Here is a 15,255-nt window from a genome sequence, read left to right as displayed (position 1 = left end):
GTGGAGGAGGCCATGGACCGCCCACATATTCCTCATGGTTACAGCAGGTTGATCAGCATCTCAAGGAGATGGGGATAGGTCAGGCATCTGCCTGGGGGATATCCAGATGGAGGCCCCTGGAGTACCGGCGGATAGTGGACGTTGCGACGCACTGCTCTGGCACAAGCTCCCATACCTGACCTGACCTGACCTGATCGGCATTGCCACTGCAATTTAATATCAGGACCTTGTCCCACTGTTGTCACCCAAATTTGGTAGCATTCTGACTGGTGGGTCTGGAGAAGAAGATTTTTTGAAGAAATTCGTGGGTCCGCCAATGTGACAGCATTCTGACTGGTGGGTCTGGAGAAGAAGATTTTTTGAAGAAATTCGTGGGTCCGCCAATGTGACACACTTCCAGTCATTTGATCGGCATGACCTCCACAATTTAACATCAGGACCCTGTCCTAATGTGGTAACCCAAATTTGGGAGCACATGACAGATTGGTCTGGAGAAGAAGGTTTATGAAGGAATTTACGTGATTGTCAGTTTAATGCTCGAGGATGTGGTAAATTTAAGCATTTGTAAATGAACGATTAAAATTGATGGTTATATATTACAACTTTAGTTTAGCACGGATCGGTAAATTGTAATATGAACTGCTTCATGTAATGAGGTACTTTTCACTGAAGATGGCAGTATCGTACTGTAAACTTCCTGGTGAGATTTGTGAAGATGCTGGACTGTTCTAAGGCGAACCTTCCAGGATAGACGAGAATCATGTTTGCTCGAAGGCACGGGATTGTTCTGTGATACTATATCAACCCACGAGAGGCAGGTGTAGAGAGACGGGTGATATGTGATGACCGTGAGTTTCGATTGCCTCGTGCTCAATTTCACTCTGAGTGAAGGAGGTGTTAATGTCCAGAGTGGTTTTTAACATGTGGAGCCGATCGTAAGCAGGTTGTTTAAAATTCATTAAGATTGCATACAGGGAAATAATTCCTTTGAGCTCTTGAAATCAACCTAGACGGGCCATCGTACGAGAGGACACTGTGATGGGAACTCAGAAGTCACAGACACCAACTGACAGATCCATTCAAGTGGTAGCCGACCTGTACATTCGTTCACACTTGTGAAGCTCAAAGCTTTGATTGAAGTCGTTCGAGAACGCGCTGAGTCCGGCACCACAAACAACATACATACACCAACGGGAATGAGACCCCCCCCGAAGGTGTGCGTATATCATCAACCCCGACAGCGATTTTCCCGAAAATTAACTGTCAGCCATTTTAACACACTTCCAGTCATGTGATCAACATGACCTTCGCAATTTAACCTCAGGACCCAGGCCTAATTTTGTAACCCAAATTTGGTAGCATTCTGACTGGTGTGTCTGAAGAAGAAGATCTTTGAAGACATTTACTAAGTTGGCCATTTTGACCAACTTTAAGTCATGTGACCGGAATGAGCTTTGCAATTCCTGTTAACAGTCAGGAGAGGAACGTTGCTGCAAAAATTCAGCCAGATTGGCCCAGCCGTATGGCAGGAGAAGTCAAAAAAGGAGATTGATTGATGGATGGACAGATGATGAGCAATGACAATATCGTATGTGGAATGTAAACTCCTGATAAGCTAAAAATCGGGGTCCAAGGAGTCCACAGGGGGTACCCCCCCCCCCCACTCCACCCTCCCTAAAATATGTATTTGCTTTATTTTGAGAAACTATAAACACAATTTTGATGAAACTTGAGCACAACCATCATCTGTGATCTACCAAAGTTTGTTGATGCTATTTAAAAAAAAAAAAAATTGGGGGTCTAAGAAGGTTTATGGGGGGAGAGGTTGATATTTTGCCTCAGCTTAACATAAAAGCTTGCTTCAGCTTCAGAAGTAGGACACGTATGACCTGTGAGAAGCAATGGCTGTGCTATACATTCTGCGGCAGACTGAGTTTTAAAACTGGCTCACCCAGCAAAAAGGGAATGGAGAGTTCTGCATGTGAACCGAGACTGGTTCTGTGACTCCCAAAGCCTTAACAAGACCCAGCTTCACCCTGTAAAACTGGTTGCTCATTGGTACTCGATGAATCTGCTGCCTTGCTGGTGTCTCAGAGATGACATCCACGCAGGCATCTCTTTTCTGGTCACATTGAGACGGCAAAAGTCTGTTCCCTCTCTCCTCCTCACTGCAGCTGCCAGTATGCATTTTGGTTCTTAACAAGCATGCAGTTCCGAATTCAAAGTCGCTCAGCTCGGTCTGTGGACTCAGATTCATCTGCTTGCTTTGGTGATACCAAGCTCACCTTGAGGACTTGCAATGCGACTGGCCGGTCGGACTTCAATCTGTACACACTTGCTGAATGCACTCATGTTGGTGTCTCGAGGAAGTATGTAACAAGTGGCTTGGCTGTTTGGCCGGCATGACCACCGTGACATTGGTCATCAGGAGTGAGAGTTTGACCCTGGTCTGAAATCCAAACTGCCATAACATTGGTGTCATGGAGTGCGATCTGGACCTTAGGAACGCGAAACTGCTTCCTCAAAGCAATATGTTTCTCAAATTTGAATGTGAGATGTTGGCTCAAAATTTATTTTTAACCCAATGGAATTAAACATGCAGCAATGGAATTAGACAGCGAGCACCATGGCCTGAACCGGGATGGGATACATTGGACGGACACCACTGCGGCCTCAGAGAAAATGGAAGGAGAAGGTGCATTAGAGGGTTACATAGAGTTGTCTTCCCCATCCGGTAGTCCAGAACCCCCATAAACTGAGCACCCTTCAGCAGTTCAGCCCCAAGCACCAGAAAGGAGATGACACCATATGAGAAGAAACAAGCAATGACCATGTTGGAAAACTTTATGCTCAAAATGAAAGAAGAAATGGCGAAAATGTGAGCCAGCCATGAAAAATGGATGGCTGAATTAAAAACCAATAGAACCAGGATGGGGAGGGTGGGGAGACAAAGGCCATTGGGGCCAAGCAGGACAGGATGGCAACGGACTTGGCCGAGGTGAAGATCTGGGTAATCTGGGGTGATCTGGGCAGCAGATGGTGGCCAGCCAAGCCAGATGATTGGGTAATCTGGGCAGTCGAGAAAAACAGGGAATGAGATCCGAAGCAGAAGGGGGATGAAAAGGAAGAAACAGCAGAAAGTAGGAGGGAGACTGAGAGGTCAGAAGAGGGACAGAGGAAAGTAGAAAATAAATAGACAACACCAGAACAGATGAAGTGTGTAAAAGAGGAGATGCCAGGATATGTTGGGGGCAGTATGGTGTGAGGTGTGAGAGGCCCCACAGGTACAGCAATCCATGCTGGGAGAGATGGAATGGAGGCACAATCGCTGAGTGGAGATGGAGGTTGCTATGGCAGGTATGGGAACACACTCAGGCACATGGTGTAAATGGGGAGCAGGTCCAGATAATGCAGGTCTGGCTTGGGACTCTTCCCAAGGTTGGGTGTGTGTGCCTGAGTGTGTGTGGTATGGGGTGAAGCCTGCACGCAAGCTGCCTGTACCCGCACCCAGTGCTGCACCACAGGTGTGTGTGTGACCGACACAAAACTTCCGGTATGCGAAACATGCAATTCACCGCCTGCTAAGCTGTCAACGTGGGAGGTCGACGTCACACTGCCCATGTGTACTGGCCGAGGTGGGGGTGAGAGTGAGGATATGAGCAGGTTCTTCACTTTCTATCCCATTGTTCTTCTATTAGACTAGATTTATGCTAATAGTGGGGCAGATAACAGCAATCTTTGAGAGGAATCGTGCAAATGATGATACAAGCATCAAATTTGGCACATTTGTTCTCCAGGGGATTCTAATCAAATCTGCCTGATTGGCCATTTGAAAATCCAAATTTTGAAAAATTTGAAAAAAAAAAAATCTTCAAAAAAGTCAAGATCACGAATCAATGGTGGATGCTGGCTGAGATTGGTGAATGTTTCAGAAACATCATCAAAGACGTTCCAAGTCTGCCATGCAGTTTTCTTCCCTTTACCGCGGAAGGCAGACACGACGTTACATCCAATGAACGCATGGAAGTATGGGATCCCTCTCGCTTTCTCAGGCCCTATTGCAGAAACTACCTCATGGACTGGAATCCATCGCACCTTGGCTCCTTGGCCAAAGGCAATCCACATGTTCTCAAGACCTAGTTCCTGTAGGGATGGCAGTACAGATATTGCTATGACTAGTATGTCCGTGTCATTAGCCTTCATGATAGTGGACTTGCTACCATCCGACGTTGCATCCCTGGCGTGTACAAATATTCGAGTGTCAGCTTCTTCATGGCAACATGGAGACAGCATCAAGTGACTTCCTTGTGTTGCTAATGGCATCTTCTCCTTTTGTGACAATGACAGTGCTTGTCGTCTGTGCTTCACACATCTTTTCCGCAAGGAAGTGAAACAGCTCAGTCTTGTTGCCGTCATCTCGAAGAAAGCTTCTCCAGTTACTTGGGGTCTTACTGGTTCCTGTCACTTTTCTGCTGATTCCTTGCCCCCTTTTCGACCTTGTCTCGGACTTCAGACTTGACTTCTTGTGCACATCAAACACTACGTCCACCCTCTCGTACCTGGCACCATAGGATTCCACCTTTGGGATGATGTCTTCTTTAGCATAGTCATCAAATATCTTTGATGTGTGTGGAGGTAGGGCATTGATAAGTGCTGAGCCATCAATGATGACTGCATCTCCCCTTGGTTCTCTGTCTGGGATGTTCACTTGTGCTTCAAGAATTTCAGTCAGCTGTGACTTCAAATTTTTTTGAAGTTTTTTTTTTTCTTCAAATTTTTCAAAATCTGGATTTTCAAATGGCCAATCAGGCAGATTTGATCAGAAAGCCCTGCAGAACAGAAATGCCAAATTTCATGCTTGTATCATAATTTGCACGATTTTTCTACTATCTACTACACTATAATGGTTATGGTCTATTTACTATCAGATTCACTTGTAAAGGAGGAGTTTGTGGGTGCAAAGCAGGGACTTGTGGTGGGGCCATATATGTGAAATGGTTAGAAATCTGAATATTAATGAGAAAGAGGGGGGAGGGTAATGTAATGGAAAGAAGAAGTCAAAATTCACATCTTTTTGCATGCGTAGAGATGGGTACTTATATTCATATCTCAAAGAGCACATACCTTATGGACACCTGTTATTTTTATGGTCATTGGTCATGCTAAGTCTGAACCCAGCAATCTGCACAGACTGCAGCTTATCCTTCCCTTTCATAAGAAAGATCGAAGATTCATGGAGGAGGTTATACATCAGATATCACATGCAGCACAAGGACGTTTACCTGAATTACAAGGACATTAGGAGACATTGGACAAATCAATAAACTCTATGGTATTGCAACCGACAAGGATTTACCTGTAAAAGCTGCTCAGGTTAGAAATTTGAGTGAGGGGAATGCAACAAGGATTCACACACTTCATCACCCAGTTGCTCCTTTGTACTGTGAACCCAGATGTGAATGCTGATCATAAAACCCCAAAAGAGTGAAAAAAAATAGGGCTTTCTTGTTCTTGGAAAGTAAAATAAATACAATAGTAAGAGAATCACATGAAACAAGACTTTATAAGGCTCAAAAAAATTAAGTGACTGATTTTATTACTGTAAGTCTGAACCTTATAGGTGGCTCTGTGGTGAATTGGGTGAGTCATTGTTGCATTGGGAATGCAACTCATACCGGTAGGGGAAAATACAACAACGACTCACCCAATCACTCCTTTGTAAATTTACTCAAACCTTATTACTTCTGACTCAAATCCAGGATAATGAGCAAATTGCCATTGCTTTTCGAGACCAATGGAATCTTTAAACCCTGCAATCATAAGGGCAGCGTTATGAAAGGCGGTATCGCTCAAATTTACCAGGTGTCTCATCGAAAATAAATGAATAACTGTTTCGACAAAGTTGCAGTCACAAACAGATCCAAGTCATGACTTCCAACTTGTCCAAGTATTTTCGTTGAGCAATCTACTATGAAAATAAAAACCGCTCCTTCCCAGCTTGTTCTTTATTATCAAAGGGGAACCAAAATGGCCAAAAATTTTTTTTTCTGAAAACCTTTGAAAATCATCAATCACAGATTAATTTGAAGGGAAGGTTTTTTAGAAACTTTTTTGCCAATCAGAAAGTGTCGAAAAAAGCCCTGGAGTGTCAATTTTCGATTTTGACAGTGACATCACATTATGAACTCACCTTGATCCAAACGGCGGCTTTACATTGAGAAACAGGACATGTCGAGGTTGGATTCAGATACTTATTCCACCGTCATGAGCAAGAGTGAAGGTTCTCAGAATGTTGAAACTGATCATTTGGATTTTGAAGGAACGACTTGAGACAAAATTAGTGATGGAAATGCTTTGGGGGGGGGGAGGGGGGAGTGTGGAGCCGTATCGTTTTGAGCTTTGTTTGAGGGATTCAGAGGAAGAAGGCAGAAGCGAAGATGGGAAGTGTTGAAAAGCTAAAAAAGCTGGTCGCATGTTAACTACAGCTTGGTAAGGTTTGATTTTCCGTTTTATCAACGATTTAAAAGGGAGGGATTTTGTTTTGTTATGTTTGTTGGGTATATGGAAGAACTTCATAGTAAATGTAGGATTGTAAAGCGTAATAGAGTAGCATGATGCGTGGACGAGCAGGAGACATTTTGATGTAAATAAAGTCAGGAAAACTGTCAGCTTAAGTTGTTGCGTGTCATCGCATGGGGGAGGGGGGAGTGGGAGCTGTGCTAATTAGGTAGGGTTTATAAGGATAATTTCTCCCAGTATGGGATTGCTACTGTGACCTTTTCCTATGTTTTTGCACTTACAAGACCGGCGATTAAAAAAAACCGGCGGCAATCTCATAAGATCTTTAAAAAAACATCACTTTTTCTTTAAAATCTTAAAAAACACTTTCAAGACATTACACTTAAAGGTCTTAAAAAACACTTACAAGACCGGCGATCCTGCTTACAGGGGAATTCGTGCATTGCGTTCATCCAAGCCCATCCCTCGGTGTACTGCAGTCAGAGCAGAGAGTGGTAGGCTCTTGACAGAGGAGTCCGAAGTGAAGGCCCGCTGGGCCGGTTACTTTGAGCGGTTGTACCAGGCTGATCCACCAGCGGTCAAGTTAGACATCAGGGGTGTTACAATCCCTGTTTCTGACAATCCAATCAACTGTGGTCCACCTTCACTTGTGGAAACACAGGCTGTGGTGAACCGGTTGAAATGGGGTAAAGCTCCAGGGATGTGTGGTATCCATGCTGAACTTCTCAAGGCTGATGGAAATGCTGCACTCATGTCATTGCATGCAATTCTCTACTCTGCCTGGAACACAGGCATCATCCCAACTGACTGGAAGAGGGGCCTTGTTGTCCCTCTCTGGAAAGGGAAGGGTGATCGCCAAGACTGCAACAACTACCGAGGGGTGACACTGCTCTCAGTGCTGGCCAAGGTCTTTGCTCAGATAATTCTTGATAGGGTTCGCCACCATATGCTTGAGCACCAGCGTCCAGAGCAGTCAGGCTTTACACCAAAGAGGTCAACGATTGACCGTATCCTTGCTCTTCGTGTCCTCACCGAACGCAGACGAGAGTTTCAGCAGGGGCTGCTTGCAGCTTATGTTGATCTCTGTAAAGCGTTCGATTCAGTGAATCGGGATGTCCTCTGGAGGATCCTTGGTCTTCGTGGGGTGCCACCAAAACTGATAGATCTGTTATCTGAATTCTACTCTGGTACTGAGAGTGCTGTGAGATGTGGTGGTACCATCTCTGACTTATTTCCAGTTGTTACTGGAGTTCGTCAGGGGTGTGTCCTGGCCCCCACACTTTTCAGTACTTGTATGGACTGGATTCTAGGGAGGTTGTCGGAGAGATCACGCTGCAGTGCATCGTTTGGGAATGTCAAGATCTCTGACGTTGATTTCGCAGATGATGCAGTCATCGTTGTGGCAACTCTGGAAATTCTTTTGGAGACACACGAGGTGCTGAATGAGGAGTTGGAGCCACTGGGATTATGCGTTTCCTGGGTCAAAACTAAGATCCAGGCTTTTAATGATATCTTGGATGTTGCTGTCCTGTCTGTGCCTGTTTGTGGTGAGGATATTGAGGTCGTGGAGAGATTCACTTACCTTGGCAGTGATATCCATGTCTCTTCCAGCTGTGAGTCAGAGGTCAATAGACGTCTGGGTCGGGCGTGGGGAGTCATGGATTCACTGGATCATGGGGTGTGGCGCTGCTGGTACCTGTGCAGGAGGACGAAAGTCCAAGTCTTCAGGTCCTTGGTACTTCCAGTCTTGCTCTATGGATGTGAGACTTGGACTCTGACCAAGGATCTGAGATGGAGACTTAAATCCTTTGGTACAGGTCTCTTTGGAGAATCCTTGGCGATCGCTGGTCGGACTTTGTGTCCAATGAGCGGTTGCTGAGAGAGACTCAAATTAGATTTGTTACCTGCATGGTCCGTGAGCGTCAGCTGCGGCTGTATGGACATGTGGCTCATTTTTCTGATGCTGATCCTGCTCACTAGATTCTCTCAGATGAGATGCTGACATGTCCATATAATTCAGCACGTGGCACAGATTGGGCAGGATACAGGGCCATAGCTGAGCATCTTGTAGCATTCGACAAGATCAGTTGCCTGCCAAGAACATTAAAACTGTCACAACTGGATGAGGGTCAGGGCATCGAGGCAGCATTCTGGGTTCACAAAGCCAAATGGCATGACTCCTGCTGACTGCAGTATAACAAAACAAAACTTCAGAGGGCTGAAAATAGGAAAACACACCACGATGATGACCCAGAAACCCACAAGTTCACCCGTCAGAGCATTGAACGCGAAACTCATTCAATAGAGACATGCTTCTTCTGTGGCAAATCTGCAGCAAGAGATGCTTTGTGTAATGCATCAACATTCGAACTTGACATTTGTGTGAGGCAGTGTGCACTCAAACTACAGGACAAACACCTCCTATCCAAACTCAGTGTTGGAGATCTCATTGCCCAAGAGGCAAAGAACCATGCTCAGTGTCTTGCCTCTCTGTACAATAAAGCGAGGAACACAAAGGCACAATAATCTAATGTAGACACTGTTAACCATGGAATTCCATTCGCTAGACTTGTCGCCTATATTGAGGAAGTGCGCATGGACAATATGGTTGCACCAGTGTTCAAGCTAACAGACTTGGTGAATCTGTACAGTACCAGGCTGGAACAACTGGGGACACACATGAAGGGGTGTGTACACTGCACGAAACTCAAGAACAGAATACTGGGTTACTTCCAAGACATGGACGCTCACAAGCAAGGTTGTGATGTGGTGCTCATGTGCAATGAGGATGTTGGTGCTGCATTAGGGAAAGCATGTGAGAACGATGCTGACAATGATGCAGTTCATCGAGCCAGAGCTTTGATCATCTCGCCTTTGATGACATCACTAGAGCCTTCTGTGCCTTGGCTGCCACCCCAGATACCATAGACAACTGGATGGAGTCTCTGGAGCGATTCGTGGTATTGCTCTATGACCGCACAAGCAACCTGGAATCAGTAAATCAGGCACACAATCAGCTGTTCACCCAGAAAGGTAGAGACATTGAAGGACTCCCTCCAACACAAGCAGCACTGATTCAGCACACAAAGAGGGCTGCCTACCAAGATGGTCACTGCTGGGGACAGATGATGGTTCCAGTCCCAGAACTCCCATCCCCAGGTGACTGGGGGTGGAAGAAGGACACAGGTGGATGGGAAGTTCACTGGACCACACTGCCAGAAGCGACCCAGGCCAGTCGAGAACTCATACACTGTGGATGCAAAAAGGGGTGCAGAGGACAGTGCAAACGTGTCAAGGCAGCACTTCAGTGCACTGCTCTTTGCCACTGTGGTGGACTGTGTTCTCGAAACTTGCATTACATTTCATTGAAAACCTGTAATATTACCATGGAAGGCCTTACCTGGTTAATAATGGAAGGACTGTCGTAGACTTGCCCTCACCACTAACATGTCAAACAACAATGGGACAGGCACTATTGATTTGTAAGATACAGCATAATCTCATGAACTGTGTGCTCATATAAATAAACTACCAAATATTATAAAGGAAACATTGCGAAGACTGTACTCTCAGGAATATGTTACAGTTTCAAAACATGTACATGTATAACTCAACCAATATTAAATGCGTTTATAATTTTACTATTATTTATTTAGGTTGTTGTTAGAGTAGTTATAGCATGTTGTAAATAGTACCACTGCATTCCTCATCCTTGAAAATGTACGATTAGCCAGCAGAATCAATATGCTAGGTAGTCCAGAACCTGAGCGACTGGTAAAATAACAACCGGTGGTGGCCATTTTGGCCACAGGACAATTCTGCGATGGCCCTATAGCAAAATATCTTCCTTAGGGCATGCTCTAACAGTGTGCCAAAGCTCATGGTTGTATCATCAAAGGCACAATCCATTCCCATATCTGCCGGATTATTGGGCAAAATTATTGGTTAGAAACCAGAGAAAGACCACAGCGACATGACTGCCATTGGTTGGAAAAGTAAATGTAACAAAGTTCATGAATGAAAGGTACTATTAAGTCTGCACCCATGGAAAGTACGTCTTCTTCTTTCTCTTCTTTCCCCAACCATACTTGCAAGTACGTTCATATGAACCATATAATTCATCAGGCGAATCAGGAAGGGGATGGGACGCCAAGGAATGAGGAAAGGGGGTGGGAGACCGTGGAAGCAGAAATAGGTCAGGCCACTGGAGAAAATGAAACGTATGACTTCTTAACGTCAGTTGGTGTCGTCATGGGCGTCGATTGCTTTTGAAAAGTGGGGGGGGGGGACATTGCATGTCCAGACCACAAAGCCCACTTCGTGCCGGCGTGGACACAGCAAGTCCACCCTTGCAAATTCTTGATTTTATACGCTCGTTGACATGCTGCCTTCTGATCACACAAATCCCTTAAATTAATCTGACCATCTATCGACCATCTTTTTATAAAATGTAAGGAGACAGAGCAAAATGAATTAAACATTAATCATACACATTTCAAAGTTTCACGTGTCATCAAAGAAATATATATATATATATATATATATATATATATATATATATATATATATATATATATATATATACATTAAATATTAAGAATTGTTTATAAAGCCTCCTTCGAACCGATTCACGAAACATAAACTGAAAACTATACTGACATTACACGAGTACGGTCAACTTACCTTAAAACTTGCCAAAAATATGAACCCTCTTGTCTGCCGATCCAGTTAAAAACTTTGTAGCAATGTCTTGGGGGTCAAGTGCAGTCAGACAATCTCGGTGAACATGACAGATCATGAGATGGTTGAGGCGTTGTTGGGTCATTGTGGAACGTAACGAAGTCTTCATACGTCTGAGTGTGCTGAATGACCGTTCAGCTTCGCATGAACTTGCTGGGGAAACCAATAGAAGCCGAAGCAAACGTTCTACCTGTGGGAACATTCGACGGACTTCCGGCACCATGTCTACAAATATCTTACGGTAATCCTCAACAGATGAACCACTGAACTGGTTACGAAAGAAGCCAAGTTCTTGCTCTAGGGAATGCGACAGTTCGGGATATTTGCGGACTATTTGTGGTTTGAATGACCCAGACAGGAGCATTTCACCCAAGTCCCTTTCCGCCATGAAGTCGGTTGATGTGAAGTACTCGTTCAAGATCTCGGATGCGCTGTCAATGACTTTGAAAAATTAAACTCTGTATACCTCCTCTGTAGAATTGGCATGTATTCCTGCGTGCCTCCATCAAGTCTCTTCAGAAGCTTGCGCTTACGAGGGAAGGTCACTGGATCTAGTTGGCACTGAGCTTCTGTTGTGCTGCTTCGAGAACCTCCTTAAACGTCTGGTCAGTACAGAGAGATTGGAGATTCTGTGCAGTTACCTTTGCAGCAGTAAGCATACCAGAGACGGTAACTTGTGAACCCTGAAGTGCCTTATTGAGGTATTCAAGGGATTGGAGAACGGGCAATGATGCAAACAGACTGAGAACACACTTTCCTGATGAAAGACAGCTTCGAATACCATTGGCTCGCGATGCTATGTTCGTACCAAAGTCATCACTTGCTTGTTGAAGGGCATCCAGTACCGCTTCATAGTTATCCAATATCGATTTCACGGCAGGAGAACGAGTTAACCAACGCATCGGGCAGATTGGCCTCAGGCGTGTAGGGCAAGGAGTGTCAGCATCGTCAGCGTGGATATTCAAGTCCAGATGCTTGAATTTTCCAGAGTTGTTGTAGATGTTGCTGAGTACCTGGACATAATCAAGGGCATCTCTTATGAACGGTGCAGTTTTTAGGGCTTTGGATGTAATGAGTTGGGTGACATGAGCTCCACAGTGAACATAATTGGCCCGCGGTTGGAGTTTTTTTAGCTGTGCTTGACAGCCCTTGTACTTTCCAGACATGTTGCTTGCCCCATCGTAAGTCTGCACTCTAAGGTGTTCAAAAGGGAGTTGACACTGAATTAGGACATTCTGAAGCATCTTACAAAGTGATACTCCTGTTGTTGACGATACTTGGAAGAGGCCGATGAGATCTTCTTGAAAATCAAAGAAATCCGTCACATAGCGCACACACACCGACTCCTGCTCATTACCCTGAATATCTTGCGTTCTATTAGTTACGAGTCCGAACTGAGTGGACATTTCATTCACGTTACTGCAGATATTTCTGCGGATGGCATGACTCATCAACTGTAGAATTTCGTTCTGAATGTTGTTTTCCTTGACAGCCACGTCTTGAGGTTTACATCATCCTCGGCCCGCAACTGTAAGAGCATTTTGAAACTCCCTTCAGAGGCATCCTTCCCACGAATTGCAAAACCTTGTTGGGCTAAATATTGCAATGAGATGATAATCTTCAGAAGTGCCGACTGTGCAGATCTTTGCTCTTCTTGCAGTTTGCTGCTCAGCTGCACATGGACACCAGGTTGACTTCCGCGACATTTCAGATTTTCAGAGGCAAGCCTATGTGTGTTTGATCGTTCGCGTTGTCTGAATTTTTCTGTAGCCTTTTACCAGTTCCGAAAGCCCTTTGAGGCAAATGAGTCTTCTGCACAGCGGGCAAGTTCGGTAAGTTTTTCACGAGAAGCGTCCGTACAGGTGTGACAGAGTACACCGCCGATGCTCTGATCAAAATGAAGCCACGAAAAATCTTTGAACCACTTTGAACCACAATCTTTGAAGATTGTGTTCTTGATTTGCATGCCATCAAAAGGGTTCACCAAAGGAATGAGCTAAAATCAGCTGTAATGTGAACATTTATGTAATTCTTTAACTCTCACAAACCACGAGACCAGGAGAAGAGGGATTAAGATCTGTTGCCATCCGGACGTGCACTCTCTTCTTTCCAATTATTGTACATAGTTTGTTGATTTGTAAATATGTTCATCATTTCCACTAGCCTGTACGTGCGTGCCCGTACGTGCAAAAAACCCCCCAAAAAAACACAACTTTGAAACCGTGTGCCTTTGTTTAAGTATAGTACGTGCCTGTATGTTTTGTTTAAATATAGTACGTGCCCGTACGTTTTGTTTAAGTATAGTGCGTGCCCATACGTTTTGTTTCAGTACAGTGCGATACAAGTTAGAAAGGTGAAATAAACCATTTTTGTCGCTAAAGGGCCCAGAACCGTTGTGGGGTCGACACCGTGAAGAAGACGCTGACAATCCTCTTTATTTTATTTTCAACGCTGCATTTAAAATCTCTAATTTAATCATTCTAAATCACACAGTTTAATGAGACACCTTATTCTGTCGGTCTATCCTTCGTCTTTGTCCTCGTGCAAACGGAAAATTATTCGGATTATGGCGGAAGAGAAATTCCTTCCGGAACGTTATTTTTCCTCGTAAAAATTGCAAGCCGCGGCTAAGTTACTAAGCCTAAGCCTTTTTTCATCGGATTTTCGAGGTAATCTCATTACTACCCTATAGATACTTTGTAATCCGAGAACAGAATTCAAAAATAATTTTCCGTTCGTTTGTCCGAACCGCTTCGGTGAATTTTGCATGTTTTTCAACAGCTACCTTTTAAAATCTATCATTTAATCCTCATAAGTCCGACGACCGAATGATACCTCTCGTTTTGTAGGTCTATACCTCCTCGAAGTCCAAGTACCAATGAAAAAATTATTTACATTAACCGCCGCAAAAGCGAGTGAATCAGCGCATTTTATTTTATGTTTCCCAAGTATTCAAAGCTAATTCAGTTGTCAAAATACCCACCTTCCTTCGATTTTCACCCGGTTTTCAATGTTGGGATTTAGGCCACTGTTATCGACTGCGAAATATGAAAACAGATTTACAAAATATCTTTCCGTTCGTTCGTGCCAGCCGGTAGAGTGAAACCGCGTCATCCTGCACAAGCTCCACCATCTCAATCAGCATACCAGGCAACGAAATTTTATTGGCTTATAACTCGACGGTGCAAAGTCACAAAAAGTAAACACACACTTCATCGTGTAGGTAATAAAATCAGGCATCCGGTGATATAAGTTAGAAAGGTGAAATAAACTATTTTGGTCGCTAAAGGGGCCCCGAGCCGTCGTGGCCTAACACTATCCGAGGCGTGGCGCTCCGGGCCATGAAGCCGCGATTTCTTTAAACACTCATACAATGACGATACAAAGTCCGAAAACGTCCCAACGTACCTCAAAATGTCCAGGTCACGTTCCCTGTTAGTGGGTGAACAATCCAACGCTTGGCGAATTCTGCTTCGCAATGATAGGAAGAGCCGACATCGAAGGATCAAAAAGCAACGTCGCTATGGACGCTTGGCCGGTGGGAGACCATGGCTTGGGAAGCACGGATTCTTAATGTTGAATTGTTAACCTATCATCGTTAATAGAACTATAATAGACCAATAAAACGAACGGTTATTATCTTGCCAAAACGAAGTTTTTGCAAGATATGTTAGGCAGCTTGTATGTTTTTTTTCTTTTGTTTTGTTTTTTTTGTCTGTAATCACGTATAAAAAATTCTGCAGAGCACAGTTATCATTGGAAATTTTTGTAACTTCGCATATCAGAGGCCTATAGAGGTCCCTTTCAGTGCATAAAATTTTGAAGGTCAAGGCCAAAGGTCAAAGGTCAAGGTCACTTTGTCACAAATCAGGAGAGTCGACGAAACCCTTATTTTTTGAGTAATTTTGATCCGATCGTCTTCAAACTCAATGGGAATATAGTTCATGGTCTGGCGCTCAGCTGATTAATTTTTGGTGGCGATTGTCCTTGACCTTC

General features: G+C 44.3%; 1 long non-coding RNA gene across 1 annotated transcript in view; it reads right to left on the bottom strand.

Annotated features, from left to right (window-relative positions):
• Positions 1-14,800, bottom strand: part of LOC147025138 (uncharacterized) — a 157,466-nt gene extending 142,666 nt beyond the window's left edge. The window contains exon 1 of the long non-coding RNA XR_015058853.1: positions 14,668-14,800. This is a non-coding gene — a long non-coding RNA (uncharacterized LOC147025138). The remainder of the gene's footprint in view (positions 1-14,667) is intronic.
• Between the last annotated feature and the right edge of the window lie 455 nt (positions 14,801-15,255).

Source organism: Eptatretus burgeri, chromosome 6 (assembly GCF_056783735.1).
Source record: "Eptatretus burgeri isolate ZD-2024b chromosome 6, Ebu_testis_v1, whole genome shotgun sequence".
Taxonomy (NCBI): Eukaryota; Metazoa; Chordata; class Myxini; order Myxiniformes; family Myxinidae; genus Eptatretus; species Eptatretus burgeri.
The sequence above is the reverse complement of the archived record's forward strand: the minus strand, read 5'-3'. Positions and strand labels throughout refer to the sequence as shown.